The sequence below is a fragment of the Condylura cristata genome, unplaced genomic scaffold, assembly GCF_000260355.1.
Source record: "Condylura cristata isolate star-nosed mole 26May11 unplaced genomic scaffold, ConCri1.0 scaffold00010, whole genome shotgun sequence".
Classification (NCBI taxonomy): Eukaryota; Metazoa; Chordata; class Mammalia; order Eulipotyphla; family Talpidae; genus Condylura; species Condylura cristata.
Genome location: NW_004567111.1, coordinates 6,420,510 through 6,444,823, shown reverse-complemented (window position 1 = coordinate 6,444,823; position 24,314 = coordinate 6,420,510).

Here is a 24,314-nt window from a genome sequence, read left to right as displayed (position 1 = left end):
CAGGACTTCCTTGTAGTACCGTTGAAGTAAAATTCAAAATGGCCTGTTTCAAAGAAAGAAGTTGTATGAAGGGAGAGGACTTTTCTATCACTAATGAGGTAGTTGGAAGTAATTGGTCAGCCTCAAGGTGGAGGTGAGGTGGCTCAAATTGTTTTATCACTGAACATTCATCACCTACAAACAGCTTCCTCTGGCAGAAACATAGGTTTATATTTCTATTGGTCTATAAACCCCTTGAAGCTCTGAGCTACCTGCCTCAGTCCCTAATGCTGGCCAAGGCAATCACTAATGCACTGGGCCACATGTTGCCATTTGTTTTTCAATTTCCACGCCCACTCTCCTAAGATCTGCCTTGCTCTACTTTATCTAATTACCCCCTGTCTCCTACTCACTCTCCAGTTAGGGTCTTCATGAACTAAGTCAATATGATTTATTGTTACTATTGGTGGTAGTTTTCATCTATTAGTAGCATTTTTAGGAAGGAACTGAGAAGTTTCCATTCCAATCAACCCTTCTCTGGGAATCTTTGGCTAAACCACTGAGGCGACTAATACTCCATATTTGCACAAAAGACTTACTTTAACTAGCTAAAGCTTTTAGCTATTTTCTTCCACTGAATGAACCTAGTATATGTTCAACAGATGAGTTGTATTAAAGTCTTGGAAAGAAGAACCAGAAGACTGAAATGCAAGCAAACCAGTCATAGGTATTGAAGTAGCTGCTTAGCACTGGGTTATGGGTTCAAGGTCTACAAGTGTATGCCCTTAGAGAGAGTGAAGTTGGTCACATGGAGTGTTATAGCTATTTATTGCCATATAACAAATTTCCCCAAAATTTGTCAGCTTAAAACGACAGGCTGTCTCAGTTTCTTTGAATCAGGAATCCAGATGTGGCTTAGACAGATGATTCTGCTGAAGGTCTCCCATGAGTCAAAATATCAGTTAAGCAGCAGTTATCTCAGGACTCAACAGGAGCTGGAGAATTTATGTCCTAGATGGCATACTCTCCTGGCTTTTGAAAGTGGGTCTCTGCTCCTTGCCACTGTTGAGAGACACAGTATCTTCTCCTGTCAGTGCTCTGTGTGGCTATATAAATATCTTCACAACATGGCAGTAGGATTCCCCATAGAGTAAAAGACCTAAATCCAAGACCAATAAAACAAATACAAAATGATATTTTAGATAGCCATGGAGTTCAAACACCAACACTTCCTTATTATATTCATTAGAAGCAAGTCACTAAGGGCAGCCCAATCTCAAAAGAGATTATCTGCCATTCTTCAAAGGAAGATAAAGAATTTATGTACTTACTTTTAAACCACGACATTAAGATTTGATGATGCAATTGTTTTGTTTGTTTTGCACTGATGTTCATAGTAAGCAGAAGTATCTCCAAGTGAAACAAAGATGTCAATTGCAGAAAAATACTGTAATAAAATGTAGTATGATACCCTTTATTTTCAGCTTCAAGAAGCAAAAGACTTTTTTTCCTTTGAATAGTGAAAAACAGAAAAGCTTAAAAATTTGCACTGGAGGCTCTCCCTGGTGGTGCAACAGATTAAAACACCACATTATGAAGCTCTATGAAGCCACTGCTGCACAAGTTCAATCCCCAGCCAGGGAGCTGACCCACATGGCACGGCAGACCTCTTCTGACCCACCCGCTGCTCCCCTCAGCAGTGTACTTTGTCAACCTGCCTATTCTGCTCCCCGCTCTGTCTCTGGTGAATCCTCTTACCCACCACACCCCTGGGCTGTGCCCCAGTTCTGTAAGCATAAATAAATAACTCTTTTTTAAAATTTTTCACTGGAAAATTCTAGATAAGAATCAACACATTCTAAAATACAAATTGTTTCAAAAAAATCTTTTCCAGAGCAAAAAGCAGTATTTTAATGGAAAAGCATCATAAAGAAACTGCTGTGTTTATAGAGTTACCTTCCTGGTTTCAAAATGACTCAGGGCCAATTTTACTTTCTCTCTAATAACAATAGCTTAATCAAGGCGGTAATTCTTTATGAAAATGAAATGCCCAGTCTTTTATGAAAAATTACCTCAAAGTTTTTAATTAATCAGCTAGTATTCATGACATAAATGAACATTTGTTCTAAAAAGTTTTTAGTTCTGAATAGGTTGATTAGACAAAGCAAACCAGGGTCCAGTCACGTTCAGCTGACCTTCTATCTAAGTTAAGAGCATGGACTATCTCCCAAGTGTTACTTATGCGATTTTCCTTGTATATAATATTTTTAAATCCTTGTATATAATATTTTTAAAAATCACAAGAGGAAGAAACGTTTGAAGCATGGCTAAGAACATAAGAAAGACTTCCCGAGCATTCCAGACCTGATTTTGAAGTGGTTCAGCAGTTGATTTGTAATATTCATCCAGAAGTGGTTTGGGGGGGTGCCTTCTTTTTCCTAAGATCAAAATATTGGTCGTTAAACTGTCCTTGACATTATCTTTGCTGTCAAAGCTCACATCAACACATTAGGATATGTTGGCATGAAAGCACAGCCATCCACACTGTCCCGGAATCAAGCTTCCCGTCTAAAGATAGTGGTTGAAAGTTAGAATATTCTCTTAAGTTCCTGGGAATCTCCTGAAAGTCACAAAGAGAATGAAAAATGAGAACTGCCGACCTGCGCCCAGAGTCTTAAAGACGAATACTCTGATCCCAGGATAAGGGGGCAGGCAACTCCTACCAGTAGTCGAAACGTTGCTCTGGGCAGTAACGCCATGGGCCAGGGCACCTCTGCACCCCCTGTAGGAATGGCTGTGCTTCTGGAGCAGCCTGTTCCTGTGCTGCCATTGCGTGTGCTATGAATAAGGCAAGCAATTTGTCTTACCATCAAAGATGTCCCAGTCAACAAGAGCCAAATTCAAAACTAATGAGACCCCAGATACCAGTTAGATGAGACTTTGGCTGTCTTGTGCCTGAGAGTATATATTGTATGTGAGAGGGGTGTTTAAAAAAAAAAAAAAATTGAAGAATGGATGTGGTAGAATAAATTGTGCCCTTTATTATACCCACTCACCATTGGAATGACATAGTCATGTCCTTCACCGTTGACTGAACAGTATCACCATTAGCAGACCGGAGGCATCTGCCTACAACATGGATGCTGGGCGTGGCCACAAGACACATGTCGGCCACGGAAGCCTGAGTATAAATGACGGCGTGCAAGTACCATGCTCAAGAACCAAAACTCAAGAGGTGTCACAAGCCTTGTACTGTCCTCTTGAGCCCCCACTGTTCATCTAGTACATCTTGACCCCAGGGAGCCACTGGACCAGACAGGATGAGAGGCACATGGCAGACAGGGACAGATGTGCTGCAGGCCTGGAAGCTGAGGCCTGAAGTCCAGCCCAGCTTAGCTGAGCTGCAACAAACGTCTATGAGAAATAAGTGCCTGCTGGTTCAAGCCACCGAGGTTTGGAGCAGTTTGTTACATAGCAACAAACCACAGGGGAAATGGAAGAAGTCACAAGTATAAAAATATCTTCTAAAAGAATAAGAAGGAGGGTCCTCCCTGGTGGCGCAGCGGGTTAAAGCGCAGCACTGAGAAGCTAAAGCCACTTCAGCACGAGTTCGATCCCTGCCTGCCCCAGAGGTGACCCACATGGCGCAGCAGACCTCTCCTGACCGTCTGCTGCTCCCCTCAGCAGTGGACTTTGTCCATCTGCCTGTTCAGCCTCCGCACTCTGTCTCCCGTAAATCCTCTCACCACCCCTGTACCTCTGGCCTGCACCCCAGTTCTGTATGCAAAAATAAACCTTAAAAACATTGTAACTGTATAAAATTATAATTGTATAGACTTCTTTTCCCAACTATATGCAAATAAATTTTAAAAGATAGATAAAATGCATAATTTTCTGGAACAGTTACAATTTACCCAAACCAGCTCTAGACAAGATAGCAGTCTTAACTACAGTTTCTACAGAAGAATAGAAAAAATTGTCAGCTCTCACCAATTTCCCACTCAAAAAGTAATGGGCTCAGATGGTTTCACAGGAGAATTCTAAGATATCTTTAACTAACACATAATTCCAACATTATTGGACGGCTTTGCGGCACGAAAAAGGAAAAAACCTTCTAAATAGCTTTAAATGAAGTAATACCTAAAATCTAGCAAAGATTTTATAAGAAAAGTCAATTACAAGTCAAATTTACATATAAATATTAATAGAAAAATATTTAATAAAATAAAAGTACCCAGGTGTACTAGGATAACACATCTGACCTAGTAGAATTGATTCCAGATGTCCAAGCTATCAGTACTGAAAGAAATATATTAATGTTTTACCAATAAAATTATATTATTTCTATGAATGATAATATATTTGATAAATTCAATAGGCATTCAGAGTCAAGATTCTTAATCAACTAGAAATAGATGGATATTTCCAGGGTGAAAATAAATCTTGATGGTTAATTAAAAACCGTTCTGAAAGTCAGGAACAGGGGTAAGATTAGGATGTCCATAATCACTGCCTTTTTGGTGGGTGGGCAGCATGTCTTCCTTAGGACACTTATGCACAGCCCTGTCCAAGCCCACCGTGTGCATGAACAGGGAACTATATAGAACAAGAATTTCTGGATCAGAACACATATCACACCAAATTGCCCTCCCACCAGCCACTTGTGGGAAGTCTTACTGAGCCACATTCTCGTATACACCCAGTCTTGTCAAACTTCTTAATTTTACTGTAGGCTGTCGTTATTTTAGTCCAAAAGAAAATAACACTAATTAGATACTCTGTGCCAGGCATTTTCACATGGACTATCGCATTTTAATCCTATATTATTACCATCCTCGTTTCACAGATGAATTTTGTCCAAAGCCACGAAGCTCCCCCAACAGGCAGTGCTTCTTCTAATCCAATAGAAAGCTGTGAGTCTGTCAAGTGGTATGAAGCTGCCCACCGAGAAGCATACCTCCCAGGACACACACAGTGTGTTGACAGCAGCCTCCGGACAGCAAGCACCAAGTCAGTGTCAGCACTAAAAGAATTCAGACTTAGGAAGCCAAAGGCCTGGGATGGACTCTGTGCCCCACTGCTTACTAATTTAACAAAACAGATGGGGCCATCACAAGTAAGATTTTTCTAGGACCCATAAGTCACTATTCTAGGTAAGTTTACATAGCTACTTTGCTACAAACAAAAGAGGCAAAACTTAACCCCAAAATAATTTTGCTAGAGAATGTAAAAATATGCAGGCATAAAATTCACTCAAGACCAGCAAGACTTCAAATATAAGCAAATGTTTTTAACTCATTTCACTAAAATAGTTGCTTCCTCTTTCCTCAATGAAGTGGTCTGTTCTTTCCAGCATCTTTCTCTACCCATAGCCAGTATCACTCCCAGCTTATCTGGGGTCCCTATGCTGAGCCCCCCATGGTCCTACCCTCTTTACTCTGTAGACCAGTTCCATCCCATATTCTGTGGGTTGCTGCTTACCTAATATCTCTTAGCATCTGTCCATTTCTTCCTCTGCTCTTCCACCTCCTTCAGACAGTCTTGGTATGTTCAAGGCATTGGGGTGGAAGGAACTTGATATGTTCCACAGCACTGAGAGGAAGTCCTGTGACTGGATTTGTGTGTGTTGGTTTTGTAAACCCCTACTCTGCTGTATTCACTGATCGTTTCTAAGAAATTTCTCATGGAATCTGTAGAATTTTTCTATATGTGCTATCTCATCATTTGTGAACAGTAATAGTTTCACTACTTCTCTTATTTAGATTCACTTTATTTCCTGTTTGTCTTGTAGTTCTGTCCAGAACTTCTAGTACCATGTCATACAGCAGTGGTGACCATGGCACACTCTGTTGCTGGGAATACAAAATCATTTTAGAAATGGAAAATAATGTGATTTGCCTAAATAGACATTGATCCTATGATCCAGCCATTGTACTGAGAGGTGGCTACCTAAAATTTAAAGTTTATGTCCTTCAAAGATTTGTACATAAATGTGCACAATATCTTTATCACAACCAAAAACTGGGGAATATTCAAATGTCCATCAACAGGTCCATGCAAGCAAATTGTGGCAGACGCGTATCATAGGTCCCTGATCAACAACAAGAAAGAAAGAATGCCAGTACTTGCAACCAGATCAAGGGACGTCAAAATAATTATACCACTTAAAAGAAGCCAGATAAAAAATTTCTAACACAATTCTAGTGGCAGAAAGCATACAAGTGACGCCCCGAAAATAGGAAAGTATGAAAAAGAGCAATTACAAAAGGTATGAGGAAACTTCTGGGGATGATGCACATATTCCTTGACTTGACTTTCATAATGTGTATATCTACCCAAGTCTATCTATTTACATTGTAATTATGTACAGTTTACCGATGCTAATTCTAACACAATAAGGCTTCGAAGAACTATCACTTCCCCAACACAGTTCATAACTCGACTTCCCCAAGAGCTATCTGTGATGTCTACATACCATTTTGCTCAGCATTGGTACTTAATGCTCCTGCTCTTCATTTGACCTGTTAGCTTCTATTTTGTTGCCAGTTAGCATTTATTGGACACAGTTCCAAGTTACCACCTCACAAACAGAATCAGCACCTCTGTTTCTTCCTCAACCTCTAGATCAGCTCTTTGCACACATTTCTTTGCACAGGGCCTCAAAAACATTCTTACAAGAGTTCTAGTAGAAGTCTACAGAAAAATATTCTGTGTTGCTTTTCATAAGACAAATTATGGGACTTCCTCCAACACTTGATGGAATTGATAGAAATGAATTCCTAATTTATACTTAAGCAACACATTGCCAAACACAGAAATTGCCAATGTGAAAGATATTTACTAACCTAAAAGCTGTGATAAATCATGTGTGACAAAATCAGTGTATTTTGCCAAGGATCGGAGGAATTCACATCATAACCCACACAATTAGCCAGCTCTGCCAAAGTGAATGTCTTAAAAGAAGCTAATTTGTAACTGTTCCTACTTGTTCGTTCATTCATTTATTTGAACCTCACCTCTTTCCAAAATGGATGAGTAGAATAAAGTGGAAAATGTGTTCCAGATTTAGTACCTCAGCTTCAGCGCGGTACTAAGCTATGCATCCACACTCTTACTTTACCCTGTACAGTATCAGAAGGCACAGAAAAGGCACTTTTATATGGCACCTTCTGTATTTCTGACAGAAAGCTAGATGGCATCCTTCAGTGTTTGGATAAAATTGCCTTAAACCCTCACTCATGGTTGAAGTCTGAGGCATTTGCCAAGATTTTAGCAAATTCCAGAAGTATTTTTCTCACAAACACCTCAGCTCTGAGATCTCTTCATCTAAAACTTATTTCCATCTTGGAATATCTTGACTTCTTGTTCTTTCTCTCCGATATCATAAAGAAGCAGCAATGGAATGCCACTCTTTTCCAGCCTTCCACAAAGTCACCTTCCACCCAAAACATTAAGCACATGACAGACTTAATGAATGTCGCGTCTCTGTCCTCACACTACTAGATCACCTCCTAAAGGTTCTGGGCCACCAGGGACCTCAGGCTGCTTAGAAGCCCACTCGTTCTCCATCACCTCACTGGTTTCTCCCTAACTGTGCCTCTCCTCCCGCTCCCCAGCAGCACCTTCAGCCCCCAATTTTTCTCCCTGTGTTATGTAGAGCACTAAACGTCTCCAGCTCTATACTCAGACACTAGGCCGTCTTGTCCACATTAAGGATGGGATTAAACAATACATTTATTTCACAGTAAAATGATCAACCCCCTTTAAATGTAGTTATATTGGTAACAGCAATTTCTGTTTACCACCCTATCTCCCAGGTTTTTATTGCAACCTAAAAAATGTTGGAGGCCATTCTACTAGACTATAAAGCATAATTAAACCTCTTCAGCTATGAACTTCAAATATGTCTTTCCCCTTGGATTTTCCAGAGTTTCCAGATACCTAATTCTTTCCTTTACCTTTCCTCAGGACTTATCTTGTTGGGGTGCTTATGGATTTGGGGGAAATCATGTCTTACTCTTATCCTGTTCATCTCTGTAGCTTTGTCAGCTTCTATCATAGACAGCAGTAAATATTTATAGAATCAATCATTTGATACCAATTGTATCTGGGTAAGATCGGATGGAAAAGCAAACATTTAATCCACTAGAGCAAATGTTCAAATTTTAACAAAAGTGAAGCTGCCTTGGCTTTTCAAATCTGTGTAAACAAGACCAGAGTGGCTTTCAGTGCACAAAGGTACAGCGTGTACCTTCGGCCGCACAGCTTGTTCCAGAACAGGCTTCTTCCCAGCCTGGCTTCCCTCCTCCGTCAGTTGTGTTCTGGCTGCTCTACCTCTAGAATCCACAGTGCCCACTTCACTAGGTGATGACTCACGCTTGCCTCGCCACGTAACAAACGATCTCCATTTTGATATTATTTGGAGGCACCAGACTGAAAGACTACAGAGCAATCCTACAGTAATAGGTGATATCTCAGTAAAGAGTTTTCACCCACCTCCTCTTTCAGCTTGTTTTTCAGAGTAATTATAGCACGACGTGGTAATCTCACTGAAAAATAATAACCAGGTCCAACTTTTCCTTAGACAACAACACCTCACAGAAACCCGGTAGGTGCTCGAGACATACTCACATGCATAGTTTAGGACAGAGCCTCAGTACCGCAGGGCCATTAACAAAGCATGTACATGTGTGTGCCTGTGTCTATCATATAAGCACGTATGTATGTACATACACAACACACAAACACAAAGAGGAAGCTTGTGTTCCAGACAGTGGTAAGCACTGGCTCTGACCACTCATTGCCCTTTACACACCCCGATGGCATCTGCTTTATTCTTCCATTTTCTTTTTTTTTTTTTTCAAGATTTATTTATTTATGCATACAGAACTGGGGTACAGGCCAGAGGTGCGGGGTGGTGAGAGGCTTCACCCGAAACAGTAGGGAGCAGAACAGGCAGATAAAAGAAATACACTGCTGAGGGGAGCAGCGGGCGGGTCAGGAGAGGTCTGCCTTGCCATGTGGTCACGTCCGGGGCAGGCGGGGATCGAACTCATGCGGAAGTGGCTTTAGCTTCTTAGTGCTGTGCTTTACCCCACTGCGCCACTGGGGAGGGCCCTATTCATCCATGTCCAAGCAGCTTTTAGTGAGTTACAGCCTGCTAGAAAGAACTCATAAAGTGAAAAAGGGGATTTCCTGTCTCTTCATGGTTGTCTTTGCCTTTACTCTCTCTTGGAGCAGACAGAAGTAAGTAGGATGGTAACACAGCCTCATTTTCTGGCCCCATCACCATTGGAGAATAGAGAGGGTGCAATTCAGTAGCAGAAGGGAGAAAGCCCAGGCAGTGGCCAGCATCGCAGTGGCCAGCATCACATTGGCACCAACGAGGTGCAGAAGGACTGGATGAGCATCGGCTCCATGTGCAGCCAACAATAGCCAAGACATGGAAACAACGTTAGTGCCCAAAACAGATGAGTAGATGTGGTCTAATACATGATGGAATACTTCTCCACAGTCAAAACATGCAAACTCATGCCATTTGCAGCAACGTGGATGGAGCTGGAAGAGATTATGCTGAGTGAAATAAGGCAAAAGATAAATGCCAGATGTTTTCATTCATGTATGGAATATAGAGAAACAGAACAAAAGGTCAGGGAAAAGACAAGACTTGCAAGCTGACCAGAGATCTGAGGCGTCCAACAGGAGAGAGGGAGGGAGAAGGGTCAAGACAGGGGAAGGAAGAATGCAAGGGACTGTGGTGGTGGGTCATCAGTTCTGTGGTGGTGGGAGAACTATCGGGACTACACCAAAGAGGATAAATTAAATACTGCCCCCAAATTAACAATGGTGTAAGAAAATAAATTGAAAATAAATAAATTTGGAAATAGTGGGAGGGAGGAGGAATCCGTGTGCTGTAAAATAGACTATCCGTCATCTGATTTCAGTATGAGAAGTAAGCAGGTTGGTAGGAAAGCACCACTGAAGCCTGATTCATAATAAAGACACACAAGCACCACGTGGCTGTGGGATGAGCTAGCTCCCACCTTCAGTGGACAGTCATCAGCACATCCTTGAGAAGGAAGTACTTAATGACCAAAACATCTAGCCTGTGCATATCATTGTAGAGCTTAAAAGACCTTCAAGTCCTTTGAGCCAACACTCCCAGCCTTTCATGTGTTACTGGCACAGGCAGAAAGGATCAATATCTGTAGAGCTCTGTGGAGTTCATGCGGTGGGTTGCTTAGGGCAGGAGACTCCGGCTCAGCCTCCCAGTAGAACCGGTATCTTGGGGCAGGTGCTGGGAAAGCTTGCTTTAGTCCAGTCTCTAACTGCACACAGGAGGAAACTTGATCCAGACAATCATCCGGCCAGGCAGAGTGGTGCCGGGGTCATGCTTAAATATCTCTCATTATTCATCTTCCTACCACGCCAGTAGAAATATGGTTCCCAGACCACCAGCATCCATGTCCCTGGGAAGTTTTCCAAGTGCAAATTCCCAGCCCCATCCCTGACTTACTGAACCAGACCTCAGAGAGGTGAAGTCAGACTCTGAGCTTTAACCACTCTCCATCCAGCCAACTCTGATGTTGGTCAAGTTTGAGGAGCTCTGTGGTATTCTACACTTGCAGCATTGCTACAAGCTATGAAGTTCACATTTGGGTTATCTCAGAGATTAGTAAAGTTTCCCTGAAAGTGCCTGATACCCCACACTTTAGGCTTGGCAGCCTGGCAAGTCTCTGTCATGGCTACTTAACTCAGCCATTGTAGCAAAAAAACAAGCAGTAATCAACAATACACAAATGAATGGGCATGTCTGTGTTCTAATAAAAGTTTGTTTACAGAAATAAGCAGTGGGGTGGATATGGCCCATGAGCCACAGTTTTGCCAATCCCTGGCAACTTGTGATCAAAATAGATGCCTCAACCTCGTCATTCAGTTCTTAGTCATCCTGTTAAAATCGAAATCTCTTAGCAATTCATGGCAGCTGTCAATGTTGGTGTCAATATCTGTCTTTTTCGATTCAATTAGCATGTGCTAAATGTCTAAGTGCCAGACTCTGCATGTCCAGAGCTGCTAAGACCCAATCTGTGCCCTGAAGTATTAGAATTCCATGCAGTAGAGAAGCAAGAAATCAAATAAGACGATATCTTTTTTTAATAAAACCTGGCAATGAAAACACCCACTTACATATATAGATTTGCCGCTAAATAAATCAAAATTTTCCATTTACATGTGAATAACAAGTGTGCTATTGAATACTTCCAATTTTAAGGCAGCAAGGATAACTGTCCTGCCATCCACCACGTTAGAAGGTTCACAGATTTTGTGCATCAGGAATTCAGACAGGGCAGGCTAGAAATACTCCCATGTGTTTCACAGTGTGGAGTCTTTATGTGCCAGCAACTGGCTCAACTTTAGTCAACAAGTGAAGACAGAGCCAGGATCTGAACTCAAATCACTGAATTGCCAGGCCAGGACCAGACTTTGTTCATCACGGAAGGGCAGGAGACGCACAACCAAGTGAAGCCATTAGCCACTGAATTTGAAAACAGAGAAATGGTTTGGGCTGGTAAATACACAGCGCCCAGAAACTGATGTCCAGAACCCTTGAGGACATGCCAAGGAGGAAAGACGCCCCAGGGTTCAGCCTTCAGAACAGAACCAGAGATACAGAAGTCCAGCAGGAGGACAGAGATGCTCAGGAAGGTCCCTGGTGGTGCCTCCAGCCAACCTGTACATATTCCTCAAGAGGTGACAACCCAGATAGAAAGTTAAATGCCCAAAAAGAAGCGTTTCCCTCGCCTTGGGTACACACAGTAACCCTTATACACAAACAGGAAGCGTGTGCCGCAGACCCAGATTAATTGAACATGATGTCGAATTTTTTAAAAGAACAAATCAAAAAATAAACACAAGGTTTGGTTGCTAGGCAACACCAGTACAAAGCCCTTTCCCTCCCTCTGAGAACATTTTCTCCATCTTTGTGGACAAAATTCAAAGCGTACGTAGAGACGGGCCCAGATTTGGTGGTGACATCAATAGCCACCAAGTTGGAGTTTTCCTGAACACAACCTACCGCACCGAGCAAGCTCTTCAGGGATCGGAATTACTACCCTCTGTGCATGGCATGACATTTCCTGTTCTGAAATATTTGCTTTCCTCTGCACAAAAAGGTCAGCTGACTATCTTTTCATGCAACATGCTTTGTAAACTTTAAGGACCGTTTCTGAGAGAGAAGTGGAGATTCTTCCAAGTCATTCAAGTGTTTTGTCTTCTCCCCAGCAGAGGACTTCGCAGTGACGCATCCTACATGAGACCCTTCTCTGTCTGGAGGTCAGGCAGCTTAAATCAGAGGAAGTCCTTCTCTGTCCCTGTCACTTCTATAACAAGGATGCTTTCCCCCAACACAGGCCTCTTCAGACACACGCACACTCTCAGGTGACGACCAAAAGCATCGTGAGCAGTACATATGGCGATCACACCTCAGGAACAGCCAGACTACTTTCCACTGACCTGCTAAGCCCCACCACCTCTTACATCCTCACCCAGTTTCTCCTTCCACCGTGCCACGCCCAGCTCTGACCTAAGAACGACGTGTCTCTTGTCCACCAATTCCGAGGCAAAGTTTCCCAATTTCCTTGGAACACATTTTTGCTATTTGACTTCTGCTCCTAACAAAAGGGCAGTATCTTTCATGCTGAATCAGGGCCTGTAATTCTGAAATCAACAACTAGCAAGTTGACATCTGTGCTATTAAAGCAAGTCAATTGCAAGGATGGGAATCTTCCATGGCAGTAGGGTGGGTGGCTTAGATGGTTCTAGTGCCCCAACCTGTCCCCCGGAAGAGATGATTGAAGTAAGAACAGCAAACAATGTGTATCTCTGAGGGAGCACTGAAACCAAGAAGCGGTCTCACCATGAGGCGCTCTGTCAGCGCTCACGCCTAGAGTCTAAGTTCTAAATCTTTTAGCACAGGCACCTTCAGCAGGAGGAAAGTGCTCTTTCAAAGCCTTTTTCTGTTTTTGCAATTGCCACAGTATAAGTAAATTCCTTTCAGAAGACTCTTGGTGATTCTGAGTACCTGTGATCAGGTTTTGAGCAGGTCCACTTAAAATACTGGTATAAATTTGCAGCCAACTTCAAAATTACTTTTGAAAGGATGAATCTAGGGCTCTGATATTTTCCTTCGGGCTGCTTCATGTTTGCCTCCAAGCTTGCCTGTGTTAGATATAGTGTTTAAGCAATAAAAAGTTCCAGTGACAGTGAATTGAGAGTCTGCATCCACTGAAGGTGGAGGCAAATATAAAAGCTGTATAGCGACGACATGACATCGAGCCCTAATAAGATTATGTCTATGTGAGACGCAAAATTGGCCAGTGAGCTCACTGAAGAACATTTAGACTGTGTCAGCAATGAGGATGGACAATCGCCACAGTGAAAGCCAGGCAGGACTTGCAGGCAGCACATCCCCCCGCTTCAAGGCCGTGTTCTTGGGGCTCCTGTAACCAGAAGCCCAGGACCAAGTTCAAAATCGGGGTGTTCAAATGAGCCACTTCAGTGAGTCCTTCATCAGGCCCCTTCATCAGCAGTATGTTCCTAAGTAACGCTTGGCTTGTGCTTCTGGTCAGACTTTGCTTAAGTCTATGTTGCTGTATAGTTAGCGAGTAAAGACCTGCTTCCCTTTCTTGAAGGCCTGCACTGAAGCTTTCTCTTTAGATTCTGTCCAGAATGAGCACCTTGGGTTTTTCAACTATATTACCAATATTCAAAAAGCATTTGTTGAATGCATTTAATTTTGCCTTGACATAGAGACTTTAATTTCATGTATTATTTCACATGCTATTTTTAGGAGTGTAGTATCTTCTATGGGAATCTCTTAATTGAATCTAAGCTATGCAAAGGTTTAATATACATGTTATCATTACATTTACATGTGCATATGTTTGATAACGACTTTCCCCTGCACATTATATATCAGATTTTTTCCTATAGAATAAAAATTAATTCAGTCCAAAAAGCATCATAACCTTGAGAAAGGTTTCTCCTTAACATTTACATTTGCAACAAGAGACTGGTTGAGAACAAGCAAGCTCTTAAATCAGACAGAACACATTTAAGATATTTTTGAGAAAAAGAAAGTGTTTTTTAATAACTTGAAATTAGCCCTATTTTATTTCTTTTTTTTAAAGATTTTTTTATTTATGCATACAAGAACTGGAGTACAGGCCAGAGATGTGGAAAGTGAGAGGATTTCACCTGAGACAGAGTGAGGACCAGAACAAGCAGATCTACTGAAATACACAGCTGAGGGGAGCAGCAGGTGGGTCAGGAGAGGTCTGTCTCACCATATGGGGTCAGCTCCCTAGCTGGGAATCGAACTCGTGCCGCAGTGGCTGGGGATGGCTTCAGTGCTGTGCTTTAACCTGTTCTTCCTTTCCACTCTCCACCCCTCTATCCCATGTTGGTGTTTATCGGCTTGGATTTTAGGGGATAACATGGTCTTCAGCAACGCTTGTGACAGAGGACATTGCATTTCCACACACTCCAGGCTGGCCACTGAGCTGTGGGTCCAGGGTCCAAGTTTCCTAGCTGTTTCCAGTTAAAATCTCTCAGGTAGAGCCCTCCCCTCTATCCCCACTCCACCACACACACACACACACTCACACCTTTCAGCCTTTATTCCAGGTAGACACCGCCTTTAGTTTCTTGTTTTGCTTCAAGCAACTTGTTCATCATCATCATCTTGCCTGAAAACGAAGCCAGGAGAAGGCTGCCTGGCTGGGTGGTTTGGGAACTGTTGGTCTATGGATGTGCTGGACCCTCTGCTTGTACCCATTCTTCCTGGTGGCAGGATGGTGGGCTCGGGGTGCTGATCGCGGCACTCACTGACTGACTGCAAAGGACACGAATCAACAACCAGATGCAAGAGGTGCTCAGGGCTTCCATGCCCCGCCCGGCCTCGCCATTCTCCCACACCTGCTCATGTTCACCGACCCTGAAGCGCTTCCTTGCTGTTCTCTCAATGTTCCTGTACTATCTTAATAAGAGCTAATATTTAGGACGCACGTCCTGGGTGCCAAGACTGTGCTAATCCCTGAACATAAATTAGCATATTAAAGTTCCGCAAAACCCCAACTTCCAACGTTTTGTTCTTGTTTTCATGTCTGCTTTTCTCCCTGTCCTTGTGAACCTATCTCTTTTTAAATCTTTTTATTTAGTTTTAGAGAGGGAAAAAAATGAATGTTTATATTATTTCTGCCTTCTTAGCCTGGCAGGGACCCAACATTTATCAAAATGAAGGCATTTTAGGACAGTGGTCAAAAGAGCACATTCTGTGGTCAAGCTGCCTGAGTTTCGAGTCCCTCTTCTAAAAACTGTTAGCTGTGAGAATTCTAGATAGAGTTCAGAGGAAGGAGAAAAACTCAAGGGCTTAAATCACCTCAGAACCTATAGAGAGAGAAGTTTCACATCCATGAAGCAGAGGTGAAATGCCATTTTGCAGGAGCACGGAGGAGGGAAAGGCTAAGTGCTCGGTACCGTGGGAGATGATGCCCGCTGCCAGTGTCGGCAAGCAAAGGGGAGTGTCTCGGGCTATAAGAATTCATATCCTTTTTCTCATCATATCACACCATGGTAGAATCATCATGTATGATAGACACAAATCCTGAGAGACTTTTGCTCACAACACTCGGAGCTAACAAGTGGGTTAGATTTCCACACCCACTAACTCTCCCACTCGCCAACACCAGCGAATGTTCTACAGTTTAATCCCATTTCAACACTAATGACTCAAAGTCAGTGCAGACCCCACGGGCAAAGGGCTCGGCCCTACAAGACCCCAGTTAGACTCCAACCTCAAGTCCCAGACTGTCTCGAAGGCTCGTTACCAACCAGCTATTAATGAGGGGGAGTCTCACAATCCCTGTCTCAGGCTTGACAATTTGCTAAATTGACTCACAGAATTTGAGAAAGCACTTAATTTACTGTTGCTGATTTATTATAAAGGAAACATCTGGAAGAGCCAAATGGAAGAGGCATTTAGGGAGAGGCAGTTAGAGGCCTCGGACTCCCACTCCCTCTCCAGGTGTGCCACCCTTCTTGTACATCCACCAGCCGGAAGCTCTGGACCTTGAAAGCTATAGGTTCTTAGGGAGATTTTATGGGTCTGCGAGCTAGGGTGGGTTAGCTCAACTTCCCAGCAGCTCTTCCCAGTCTCAAAGTTGGTACCTCTGGCATCCAGCCCTCTCCATAATCTGTCTAGGGGCTGAGTCACATCTTAGTATAAATACAGGTGTAGTTGAAAGGATTTCATCACTCTGATAATAAAAGATGCTCCTCCCACCTCTGCCACTCAGGAAATTCCAAGAATTTGGGGAGTTCTACGTTGGGCCCAGGAGCAAAAACCAAATAACACAGGAGATGCTCAATCTCTCAGGATAGTCTAAGAATTTTTAGAGCTTTGTGCCAGGAACTGGGGATACAGATTAAATATGTATTTCTTATTATATCACAAGCTCACACAAATTCAAAAAATTGAGATTTGATTGCCAGTGAGTTCTACTGAAGTCAATCGAAAGAAAACTGACTTCTTCAAATATCCTGGCAAGAGAAATAAGGCTGTGTGTGTATAACATCACATGCATCAGGCTAACCCTGTCATGCTATCAACACACACTTTAGAAATGTAGAGATTTTTACATCAACTGTCTCCAATAATTTCTGGGTTTCCTTGTAAAGAATGCACCACTAATTATAGGATAGTTATCGCAGCTGGAAGCCTTTTATCCTTGCTGGGTACAGCCATTTCCCAGCAAGGCTAAAAACCAGATAAGTGCTATGTATGGCATTTAAAAAGTCAAATATTATACAAGGTCACATATGAATCACTTTTTTCCTAAATTAATGCATTATTTTGATGTTCCAGGATAAACGTTCTAATACATATTTTCTTTTAGCTTCAGCTATTAAGCAATTTCAAACAGAGACCTACATTATATCCCATCGGACTGCCAGTCTCCAAGATAGATATAGTCACACAAGCATCTGTAGACAGGGGGAAAGTGCAAATATTTCTTTAGCATTTTTCATTTTAAACGTGGCCCGCAGTTTAAAGAAAGGAGATCACAATAATAATGTTGATGGGCAGATTGTGTGTGTGTTATCATGGCAAAATGCGCATAACATTAAATTTACCATAAGCAACATCTGATTCCCTTCCTAGAATAAGAGCCCCTGACATCATGTTATATATTCACATCCTGTCACTTAGAAAACACTCACAGTCGCTCTCGCACACACAGTCACAAGCACACGAATACCCCCAACCTCAATTTGGGGATCCTGGCCCCCTACCTAAAGTGTCACGGGCATCAGATTTGTTGAAATGTGTTAACGAGATGAAGACCCTAGCAAGAAGGGTCTTTTGTCCCTAGGAGGGATTGGTCCTTGTTGGGTGGAAAGCAGATACCCCAAATTCTAAGACAAAGGGACTGATTTGCATAAGAGGGAGTATCATTTTGTTTCTTTGACTGTCCTGTTTCCTTAGTGTAAAAATAGGAATTGATGTGGAGTTTCAGAAACAAGGAGCAATTATATTTCACATTCACCCTCCTCTGGAGCAACCCGCCCCCCCCCCACCTCCCCATGCTTTTCCAACACCATACTCTGTCCTCATTCTCTTATCTCCCGGCATTTCTCAACCCACTGCCACTGGGCTGCACCCCGGCACACACCACTCACACAGCTCCTAATAATTATCTCCTAGTCACCAGCCCAGTGCTTTATTTTTGATCTCCAGCCTCGCTGGGTCCCACAGCACATGGTCTTATTGACAAACGGCCGTAAACCCACCCCCTTCCCTTCTAGGATGACTTTCCTTTGACTCTCTGGCTGCTTCTCCTGCTTGTCTTAGAGTGTTTCCTCGGACAGCGCCCTCCTCCACCCTGGCTCCTGCTTCTTTACTGGGGCCTCGCCCCCCACCCCTCCAGCGGACTTGCCACATAGCTCCCCAGAGCTGCCTCTGGATGCCTCTACCCTAGAGGTATCCCACACTGACATGGCCAAAACCAAACTGAAAACAAATAAATGAAACTTTGCCTGCTTGGGTTGCCATAGGACAAAGCCATGGTTTCTTTCTCATGGCACTGGATGCTGGGACATCAACGGTCAAGGATTCTCTCTGTGGCTCTCAGGTAGACACTTTCTACCTGTGCCCTTACATGTGGGAGAGAGAGCTCTCTCTCACGTCCTCTATTTATAAGGACATGGACCCCAAGGGATAGGCCCCTACCTGCTGGCCAAATTTTATTCACTTCTCAAGACCCTATGTCCACGTCTAGAAACACGGCGATTAGGATTTCACATATGAATCTTGAGGAAGCAAAGTCCAGTCCATAACAGGTCCCATTTCCCAAGTTAGCGTTCATCCTTGACTCTTCCCTTCCCCACATTCAGCCAGACACCCTGACTCATGCTCACTGATGAAGTTTCTCCACCGCCCAGCCCTCCCATCCATCCCCACCTTTAATGCTAGCTTCCAGCTCAGGTTCCCTGTTCCTCACCTAGAGTATTTCGTTTGGTTTCTTCCCGACGCAACCCCCACCTCTGTCTTTTCACTACGGTGCTGCCCAGTGAGCATCCAAAATGAGAGGCTAGACCTGCCTCCAGAAGTGAATAAGTTAATGAATGAGTGTGGAAGCAAATGAATGGATGAATGAATGAATGAGTAACTGAATGAACTAGGTACAGATCCAGGGGTTTGTTTGCACACGCAAGATCGTATGCATACATGCTCCACAGCTGGAAAGGCTGTGTGTAAACAATACCTCTGCGGGTATAAACTTGTAAAATGCTTGCCAGCTCTGAACCAGAGCCTTCATTTCCACTCTAGTTTTATCACCAAGCTAGAGAGCCAGGCTTCTGAAGCTGCAACTCGGTGTCCCCCAGGAAGTGGCTTCCCTGAGTCAGTCACTTGGGCTAATGCACAGAGCTCCCTGCTGCTCCTGCTGCCCGGTCCACTTCCAGCTCTTGTTTCCTGGCAGTTGTGTTTGCACAGCTCAGCACTGAAGCTGCCCTCCTGATGACCCAGCCTGCCTTCTGGCTATCTTCTTTTGCTAGTTTATCCCTCTGGTGAGGTTTAGGAAGGAATGGAAGAGCTCGTAGGTGCAATATGGCCCAGAAGACAACCCCACCCCCACATTCCTTAAAAGTGTTTGGTTTCACAATTATTTCCCAATTCTCACTGCAAATATTTGCACAGCAAATATTGCGAACTCAGGCCCAGTCACTCTGGGGAACTGGCTGACCTCAAATGAGATAAATTCTCTAGCAGTTTTGTTCCCACGGCATTTGGATTGCAAATGTTTAGGATGTTTTCAACAGTGCTGGGGCATCTCCAAGTTCAAGTTTGCTCTCATCTATGAGTTCTTCAGAAGGTCTTTATCTCCATTCTTTGGATCTCCAGCAGCCTTGCTTACCTCGCCACTGCAGGGGCTTGGTGCCACAACAGAATCCAGCAGATGCAGAAGAGAGGATATAGCATATGTGCATGTGTGTTTGGCTTTTAAAATAAGACTGACCTTATTCCCATGAGGAAATAATTTTTTTAAAGATTTATTTATCTGTACATACAATACACAACTGGGTTACAGGCCAGAGGTACAGGGGTGGTGAGAGAATTTACAAGAGACAGAGTGGAGAGCAGAACAGGCCGAGAAAGTACACTGCTGAGGGGAGCAGTGGGCGGTCAGGAGAGGTCTGCCGTGCCCTGTGGGTCACCTCCGGGGCAGGGTATCGAACTCATGCAGAAGTGGCTTTAGCTTCTTAGTGCTGTGCTTTAACCTGCTGTGCCACCAGGGAGGGACCCCATGAGAAATTTTTTTTTAAAGATTTATTTATTTATTCATACAGAACTGGGGTACAGGCCAGAGATGCGGAGGGTGAGAGAATTCACCAGGGACAGAATGGGGAGCAGAACAGGCAGATCGACGAAGTCCACTGCTGAGGGGAGCAGCGGGCGGATAAGGAGAGGTCTGCCGCGCCATGTGGTCACCTCCGGGGCAGGCGGGGATCAAACTCATGCGGAAGCGGCCTAAGCTTCTTAGTGCAGTGCTTTAACCCGCTGTGCCACCAGGGAGAAATTTTAACAAATGCACTTACATTAAAATCTAGAAGCCTCTACATCTCCTAGGGGTGAAGGCACTAATGGGAACATTGGTCCATTTGGAAACCTGCTCTTGGGCTTATACAAGAGCTTCAACAAGGTGAGCAACCCGCAGGGGGACTTAGCCTTGAGGCTGCCTCCAGAGGTTGTGCATATGTTTGGTTCCAGCCCGTTCTCTGCTACTTCTTAGCAGAGGAACCTCGGGCAAGTTACTGCAGTTCCATTTCTCTCCTGCAAAATGGCCGTATTTATATTAACTAAAACATGTGGTTTTAAAGTTAAACAAGAAAATAAACTGTTTAAAGCTAACCTGGTATCTAATGATACATGATATTCCCTCAATAGATTAATTAACACAATTTATGTTTTGAGGTAGGAGTCGCTTAGTGTCCATAGTCTTATGGACAGTGTTTAAGGGATTTACTTTCTCCATAGTTTTTGGGTTTTTTTTTTTTTTTTGCATTGTTTATTTTCCGTGAGTATGGATAGTCAGAATGGTTTGTATTACATAGTTGTATAAAATGCCTAGCAAATTTAAAAATACAAAGGAATCCTGTCTATCTTCTAAACATGTCCTATATCCCATCACGACGTTCTGTTCCTAACACTATTACTGTAATTTAAGCCATCCCTCAACATGGACTGATAAAATAGCTCCATCTTAGATGCTACCCCTGCTAACACTTCCTTGGCATCAGGATATGCCATACAATGCAGCCAGGTAGATCTTGGTCAAATATAAGTCAACACTTCTCTGCTCAGAAATCTCCTAGTAAGCTTATTTAGTATATAAACAGCAGGAAAAGTTCCTGAAGAATGATCGTGAAAAAAGCCCCATTGCATTGAGCTAAGTCAGGTCATGTTAGTTAAATGGAATGAGTAAAGAATGGAAATTTAAGAAAAAGAGGTCTTTTTCATCAAAGGAGATCAAGAAAGCTCATAGTAGGAAAAGAAAGGGGAGACTTGAGCATGTTTAAATGTGAATGGGGGAGAGAGAATTCAGTAGAGAAGATGCAGTTTGCCAAGGAAAGACGGAAAGGACCAAGAGGGAAGCCTGACCCAATAACACTCCTCTAGAACATACTACCTGAGAAGGCCCAGCTCTGAGGACAAGATATTTAGCAAATCAGCAACCAGCCATTGAGGTTAATAGTCTCTGGTCCAAGGCCGGGAGCCATTTTTTCTGCCCTTCGCCTTCCTGTAGGTTTAATCAGCAGAAATGAGGGCACCTACTGCTTCCAGGCACTATCCAGGGGACAGGGCATCCCGGTCCCCAAGGTGAATGTGAGCCCTTAGTGAGCCAACGTAGAAATGCTAAGATAATGTGCCACCATGGCAGAGCCACCTCCGCCAAAGAAACCAGACAGGGTGAAAGAAAGATGTGAAGAAATGAACGACACTGATCCAATATTTAAATAAATGCAAGAAATTCCAAGACTAGCAACCAGTCACTAAATGTCATCTTTGCATCAGGCCCCAGGCACGCAACAGGGAGATGATGATAAACCCAACTAAAATGATGCTTTCTGTGATGGATCTTATATGGTTGTAGAAAACTACGAACAAGTAAAAGCAGACATATAGTTTCTGATAGAGAGCCATGCTGGAAAGAATAAAAGGTTTCCAGCATGGGTATTGTAAAAGGTTTCAGAATGGGTCATCAGGGCAAGCCCTTCTGCAGTAGAGAAATTTCAGTGAAGCCTGAGGATGGACAAAGTCAAGGTGGTAAAGAGGAGAGGCTCCGGGAACCCAATAATGGTTCCTGGAAATAACTCACCATGTTAGACTGCTAAGAAATTTTATTTGTCCTTCCCAGTCTTCCATCTCAAGCTTTTCTCAAGCAGTCCTTATCATTTTGTGATGATTAAAGATCAAGAAATGTCAGAAGTATCTGATTGTAGAAGTCACTGGTCAAAATGACCAGAGTTCCCACTTCAGAGATTTGTTTTGTTTCATTGATTCCCAACCCCCATGTCACCATCTCCAGTGGACTGAGATCTTGAAATCAGAACTTCCCACGTCACCAAGACTGACCCAAGTGTTCATTACGGGTGTCCTGATGGTGACAGTATGGTCACAGATGGGTGGAGGTCAACCAGGCATCTACTTAAGGTGGGAGAACATCAAAATGGGGTCCACACTGCACATACACCTGATGCAAATCTGATCATGTCCCCAACTCATTCCATATTCTAGGGAGGAGGGAGGCAAAAAAAAAAAAAAGAAGAAGAATTGGGAATTAAGGACAAGGCGATGATAACGAGATGAAAATTGGCAAGGGCAGGCAAGGAAAGAGAAGAGGACAAAGTGGGGGTACTCCAGGGGAAACTGGCCCTAACCCAGTAGAAGGGAAGGAATGTTTGAATGGCCAACGGCCAAGTTTTTACCTGCCTTTACTCCCACTCACGTACACACTACACCTGGACCCAAAATACGCCATAGCCTGTAAGAAGCAAGGTTCCATGGACTCTGCCTAGACCCAGAAGCAGGAGCCCGGGACCCAGTTTAGACTATGCATTTGTGCGTGTTAACATCTCCATTTTGCTTTTTGGCAGTCATACAACTCCCAAGGCCTTTTGATCTCCTTTGGAAATGCGCTGGCACATTCTGCCTTTCAAAAGTGCTTGAGACATGACATGGCTAGAAAACGAGAGGTTCAGGTCACTCCCCTGGGCTGTCAGCCTCCGCAGAGGAGGCACTGTTACACCCTCTGTGAAGCTCTCCTTTGATGTTCCTGCAGGAGGACGGGAAGATAAGTGGTGGAGGGATGGAGAGATAACCGATAGAGGAAGGAAGGGATGTGGCAGGGAACATGGGGGTGGGGGAGGAAGGAGGGAGGGAACGAGGGAGGGGAAAAGGGGAGAAAGGAGGGAGAGAGAAGGGAGGAAAAAAAAAGGAGGAGGGTCAGTGAGAGGGAATGAAGAGGGAAGGGAAGGAGAGAGGGAGCTGCTTCACCAGGCGCTGAAGACGCACTCATGCCGGCCAGCTCCAGTTTTGACATCAGTCTGCTGACTGTCGCTGGCCTGTTAGCGACACCCTGCGCTCCACCCCGTCCCACATAGCCCCAGTGTGCAGATCTGAACGGCACCCTCCAGGGGAGGGCTCACTCACACGCTGCCCCGCTGTCCCGAGTCCACGGCGCTCCCCACCCTCTGAAAGGGAGGAGAGATGGACCCTGATAACCTGAAGACACTCAGACAGCACGCTGTTGTAGTGAGCTACAGGTATAAATGCACACGCACTACACACTCACTTGTGAGCTCCGGCTTCTGCTTCTCCTGACTGGAGAGCTCGAAAGGGACAGCTGTCCTTCTGGGCAGACAACCTCCAAGGTCCAGGGGCTACACAGGTGTTGTTCATGGAGGACCTGCTCCCGGCACAGGTCTACACCTGTGGAATCCCGGGGAAGAGAGTTGGGGGTTATTGTGGTTTCTGAAGAGGATGATGGGAACTTCTCTGGATGCCTTGTCTGTTAACTTACTGTGAAAAAATACGTAAGGGTAAAACGAAATATCTCTTCATTGTTTGTTTTTGTGTTCAAAACATCCCAAGTATGAAACAATATGTGTGGTTTTGTTAATGTTTCACGTATTTGTCTACTCACCTGTGCGTGCTAGCAGGTATCTCTGCTTAGTCGGGGGAGGAGTTCCATAGGCCTCATCACGAGAAGTTGTTCCACTGTGACGCCTGCACTGTACTAATTCAGAAACCTGACATTTCTGGAGGAGCAGCGACAAGTAATTCCACGATGATAAATTTATAAGCCAAAATAGTCTGCTCTTTGGAGCTCAGGGGTAATTTAAAAGGAAGATAAACAGTTCACACATTTAATGGGTAAACAAATGTGGCAGGATAATTTATTGAGATATTAATTTGTGATTTCTTCTCTTGCTCCTGGAGGAGCCTCGCAAAGATCATCCTTCTCACGGGTGAGAGGGTGGCTGGTTGTGACTGGGGGCGACTTTGCCCATTATGAATAGGGTCTCATTTTGAGAACTAAGGCCAGGCTTCTGAGTCCCCACAGAAAGCAGAGGGGACAGTGGGGGATAGGAGAAGCTTTCCAAGATGTCACCAGAGAAAGGGGCTTGTGGTATTTCTGTCAGTGGCAAAGATCATACACCACAAGCTCACAGAATCCCAACAGGTGTATGTGGGCAGAAGGATCTTGGTGAGG